Here is a 6,126-nt window from a genome sequence, read left to right on the forward strand (position 1 = left end):
GGGTGGTTCACTCTCAGATGCTTACTGGCAGTGTTCCGGGAACAGTTTCAGTTAGATTTATGTTAAATGACAAAAGCAATATAAACTGCTGTTTGCCTTTCATAGAGCAGCCCAGGTTTGCTTTGACATGACCACACTGTGAGGGCTGTTTCCTTCCCAGCAAGCTGTAGGTGACGTGGGTTTGAATTGAATGGTTGCTCAAGGTAAAGTTGGCTGCCTAGCACTCGGTACGGCACCATACCTCAGTGCTAGGTGTGTTTATGTTGTTGTGAATATGTGGTAAAGGAGGAAGTAACCTTGTCCAACACTGTGTAACTATTGCAATATCCTGAGAGCATAAATTATTTTTGCTATCAATCTGCAGAGAACATGAAAGTGAACACTGAGACTTTGGCGTCTAAGGACACAGTCACTGGGGAGCTAACCGCACCTGATGATAATGCTCAGGAAAGTGTGTAGTTTTCAGGCAGACCCATGGCTACAGGGCAGGTGAGCTGTAGCCAAACATGGCTAACACAAAGGAGAGGAAAGGAAAGGAGCCATTATATCTGTGGAAGGATCAGTAATGGGATAGATCTGCACTTAACCATATGACTGGGTCTCTTTGCAACACATGATGATAAATATGTATGATATAGTGAATGTTCTAAGGTCCAGAGGTTAAATGTTTCTGACCTGGCAAATCATGCTGAGATATCAGTAATATCTCACCAATATCTCACCAGTGTGTCACTTACATCTCACTGACCCTGCTTGATAGACGGTGGCTTTTGCTGAGTTAAGGGGTGCACATGGAGTAGAAGCAGTGGCCAGTGTAATTCAAACCTAACTGGTACAAATGGTTTTTTTAATGTCTTTTCAATACTAGCTACAGCTGAGCATCTGGGGAGTGTTACGTTTCAGAGCTGGTGTTTTCTTGTTCAGGGACATGTACAGATTTGCACCTGAGCTGCTCACCAGGTGGAAACAGGTGTTTCACCTGTGTCTGGAGCTCAGCGTGTCACTCCCTGAGGTCACTGACTTGTTGTCATCATGAGGAGCATGCGTCATTTTACACAGCCTCTCTCTTTCTCTTTCTCTCTCCCCCTCTCTCCCTCTCTCCCTCTCTCTCTCCCTCTCTCTCCTCCCCCTCTCTCTCTCTCCCTCTCTCTCTCCTTCCCTCCCCCTCTCTCTCTCTCTCTCCCCCCCCTCTCCCCCCCCCCCCCCCCTCTCTCTCCCCCTCTCTCAGTTCAGATTTATGTCAGTGAAATTCAGTCATTTTTATTGGGATCATAAATCTAAAACGTGAGTCACCAAAGTCAAACAAACAAACATACGCAGAGCACGTAAATGGTCCGCAGAAAAGATAAAAGCGTGTAACTCTGTAAAGGGAAGTATTGTACTAATACTTACGTACACACCCTCCTCTACAATCCATTATAATAGGTCCCCTGTCCTCTCCCTCTCTCAGGTAATGAAGTAAACAGGTAATAGTGAAAGGAGTATGGTACAGCAGTAGAGAGTGCAGCAGAATGAGCAGGGATGGTAAAGGATATGTTGTGGTATCCTCCATGCAGAGGCCTCACTGCTGATCCCGCAGGCTGTGGCAGGTGGCACAGCTTTGGGCTGCTGGTGGGGCTGTGTGTCCCTCTCCATAAATACCATCTTTTCTGGGCATTTCATGAGTGGAAATATTAATTATATCCAAGAATAAATCTTTCCCTCACTCAGTTCCTGTGTTCTTTGCCGTCTCGTTGTTCCATTATTGAGTAGCCCTGTTTAATGTCAGTCCAGGCTGTGTCCAACCCTCTTTACCCCGCCATATAAGGTGCCTTTGACTTTTATGGTTCAGACTGGAATGGCACAGTCATTAATCGTATATTTTACTGAGTAAAATGAAAAAAAAATAAATAAATAAATAAAAATTTGGCCAACTGCTGCATGCATTAGAAACTTCCCCTCTGGTGGCTGCTCCTGAGATACATTGATTGTGACTGATTGCAAGAGAAATCTGGTTTAGGTGGTGTGAGGTCATGTTGCCAGTGCCCTGGGTCGTAGGCCATCGGGTCAGAGTTCAGAGTAGAGTTTACCCACCACTTAAATCTCCATCAGCGCTGCCCATATGGACTTCACGCCATCCTGAATGTCCCGCTGGTGTGTGCAATGTGCTGACCCTTGCCTGAGTCTTGCCAGCTGTTGATTGACGACAGTTTGATAAAAACATATGTCTCCTGTCATTTTTGCCTTAGTAGTGAACTGGTGACCCTTTCTTGTCACACAAAAGAGGAGGAGACCCCACCCAGTCAGAGGTCATGCGTGACCTGTATGCACACACATACATGTTGCATGTATGTGTCTCAGATGTGTGTAAATGAACGGAGACAGTCGCACTCAGCCTGGACTCAGAGCGTGAGTCTGTAACTGTGTTTGCGACACTGCAGCCGAAGCAGGTGGCAGCTGTTTGGTTAGCACACAGAGAGAGGCCTCTGAGTTCAGCAGCGGAGCCACGCTGTACCCAGCTGATTCCGAGGAACGAGGCCGACCGCTGTTTGCTCAAACAAACGAGGGCGATGACCGCATGAGCTCAGAGGAGCAGGAACTGTGCTGGATGACAGAGCTGAAGCCTGGCGTAGTCCAGCATAACCGCTATGATCCCATTACCCGATAAGTTGCTAATTCACTCGTCTTGTTTGGTGTCAGGCGAGGGCTGTGATGATGAGCAATCAGGATCTGGTGAGCGGATGTTTTTTGCCTCTAGCAGTCAGAACGGGGAGCGCTTTAGCGATGTTTGTTCCTGCGCCTCACCTGCTCTGTGTTTTTAATCCGAGCCCAGAGCTCCGTCTCCCAGGGGCTGGCTGTATACCCACTCAGGAGGAGGAGCTGGGTGGTTGCTAGGGGAGTTAGATGGAGCTCAGTGCAGCCTGGTTCCAGCACAACAGCATGCATAACTGACAAACACCGTGTCACGCTCTGCGCTGGCAGGGTCTTGGGGCAAGGGAAGCACATCCTCTGATGTAAATGCCTGGTATCAGTGGCTGCTTTTCATGCTACATGTCCCACAGTGCACTACAGCAAACCGAATGTTGATTGGAGGATTGGCACACCTCTCCCTGGCAACAACATAGTGAGTAATAGACGCCTGACAAGTTAGTAGTGAACATTGGTAAGCAGCGCGATAAGCACCCCATACTAACCAGGCTTTAGAGTAATACTGTTTCCCCGTACAGTACTAACCAGGCTTTAGAGTAGTACTGTTTCCCCATACAGTACTAACCAGGCTTTAGAGTAATACTGTTTCCCCATACAGTACTAACCAGGCTTTAGAATAATACTGATTCTCCATACAGTACTAACCAGGCTTTAGAGTAATACTGTTTCCCCATACAGTACTAACCAGGCTTTAGAGTAATACTGTTTCCCCGTACAGTACTAACCAGGCTTTAGAGTTACAGCTGTTTTTCTGTTGCGTCTTCAGGTCAAATGGTTTAATCATTACCCTGTAGTGTTATAAGTAGGCTGTCTTTGTAATGATTAAACTGATTGATAATATTGAATGATTTTTTATAATCTAAATTATAAAGGCAACGTGAAGAGATAAAACGCCACATGATATACAATTAAGATAAAGTTAATTGCCTGCTTATGTATATTAGGATTATTAATCATAATGCTTGCTAATCTCGAAAAACACCCAAGACAGGGTGTGAGCTGATGACGAGTTTCAAGGCAAGATCTGAGCCTCTGCCAGCCTTTGTGCTGTTATCCAGTCTAAGTCCTCTCCCCACTGCCAGTCTTTTAAAGTCCCAAGTTATTAAAGCAGCTTCAACTACATGACCAGTGTAAAATGTGTCAACAACGTTCGCTTTGGAAGAAGCCTCATCTGGATGAGTCCATTTAGTGATTTTGTTTTTAAAAATGCCAGAGCTGATTTTTTCAGTCCCAAAAGACAGTCACCTTTCAGCCATTTCCCTTAAGGACATTTAACTGTGCCACTTTTCTCTTTCCTGTCTGGGTCCAAGTGATGTCCACTTATGATGATGTCACAAAGGGAGAGGGAAGAGAGGGTTGCCCTGACAGATGTGTAATGAGCATCATATACTTGTAATCACCTTCATACTGGGCAGTACAAGTGAATGGCATATAGTGATTGGACGGATTTTATTGTTACAGAACTGCATTGTGAAATACCTCAGCCTGTGATTGTGAAAGATACTTCCTATAAGACCTGCTTTTGAGTGAGCACTTTCAAAGGTCTAAAGTTTCAGTGACCTCTCGGCTTGCCCCAGAGATTCATATACCATGCGACACAATTGCAGAAGGTCTCATGGGACAGTATGCCGGGAGAAGACATGGCTTTGTGAGGAGGGCTGATTGAAAAGAGACAGAGAAAGACAAGACAAAGGCGGAGAGAGAGCGATAAGAGACAAGGAGGGACAGACACAGGGAAGAAGGCAGAGAAACAAATGACCTGTCATAGCCTGAGGGGTGGCGAGTCACCGCCCAGCATTGACTAATAACAAAAAGATTAGATAAACATGTAGCTGTAATAATTAAGTGTTACAGATAACACAGATATTACATATTACAGCGTATGGTTGTGTTTAGCCATTGGTTTGAATGTACTTTCATTTTTAAGCTTGTCTTTGTTGTTGTTGTTGTTGTACTATGGCTTGGCAGTAGTTGCAAAATGAGTTTCATGCCAGTAAATTGTTTTCCACGCATGCTGAGCTGGATTGAACAGAGTGAGTGACAGAGAAGTAGGGGGACAGATGGAGAGATGAAGTGAAGTGTAGGCACTGTTATTATGCAAATATTACACGGGTAGTTGGAGAGTAAAATTGGTCACATTTATTTAGTGCAACCTTTAGAAATGTCACTTTCTGCTGATTGTTTTGAATAACTATGTCAGATGTTTTACAGAATCCAGAAATAGACCATACATGTGACACCCTCAGAACTTTTTGGCAAGGTGACAGCAACTATATAATAGTGTTACAACAGGTTTTTTATGATTTTATGATAATTCAGAAATGTTGTATCTTTCACTGAGCCCTAGTTTCCGCGCTGTGTTTGGGACTCCAGTGACCTTCGCCCTGGCTGCAGGACGTTGCATCAGTCACTGTGGTTGTCCCCTGAAATAAATTTGGAAGACGAGGTGATCAGTCGAAAAAATACAAACGAAGTTTCTGCAGGTGCGTCTGGCTGAGTAATCAGGAGAGTAGAAGACAAATCGCTGCCAGCACACTGCAGCTAAAGATCAGACTCCAAGGTCTGTTAAAAACAAGTTCTGTTATCAATGTACATGAACGTGCAAAAGGTACCCAGGTGGAGGGACTGTGAACAGCAAGCATTTCAGCCAGAAACCTTTGTCAGTGCCATAAACCTTCATGACCTGGAATGCAGATTAGACCAGTTTCACATTGCTTCCTTACCTAAGCGATGCCTCCCAGGGTGAAAAAGGCACCAGGGAATGGGGGAAGTACATGTTGCTGTACAGTTACCTGTAATGGTTTAGTCCATAACCCCCCTCCCATTGGTATCAACCACAGATGACATCATCTATAGAGAGCTGGACAGTGGATGTCAGCCCTCGGGTGGTCGACTCTGAGACAGGTGTATTGTATGTCAGCGGCTGTCGATGAAGAGTGTCCGGTTTGTGTTACTTCTGGTGTGAAGCTGATGTGAACTGTGAAGAACAGAGAAACATGAACAGGAAGGGAGGGGTGCCCCGTCCAGGATCTCAGGTGGCTCAGGTGGAGCTGCAAGGCTGCGGGTTCAAATCCCAGCAGGGGCAATGCCGTTCTGCTGCTGAGGGAGATGCCCAGTGCAAAAAAATACCTGAAAATATCCAAAAATACCCACCTGTATAAAAGGGTAAAAATGTAAAAATGTAAGATGCTGCAGCTGCGTGCACATGTGTGATGTGGTGTTTGTCGTGGGCTGACAGGGGGCGCTGTTGTGTGTGCAGGTGGGGACATGCGTGACGCAGAGTGAGCGGTTACCATGGGAACGCCGAGGCTTGGGCTCCTGGGGGTTTGTGTGGCAGCGGCCTTCTCTCTGCTGCGTAAGTACCTCTAACTGTGTGCTTTTGCACTCAGTCCTGTACCAGGGTGACTGATGTTTAATGCATGTGTGTGTGTGTGTGTG

Source organism: Megalops cyprinoides, chromosome 5, assembly GCF_013368585.1.
Source record: "Megalops cyprinoides isolate fMegCyp1 chromosome 5, fMegCyp1.pri, whole genome shotgun sequence".
In the NCBI taxonomy this organism is placed as follows: domain Eukaryota; kingdom Metazoa; phylum Chordata; class Actinopteri; order Elopiformes; family Megalopidae; genus Megalops; species Megalops cyprinoides.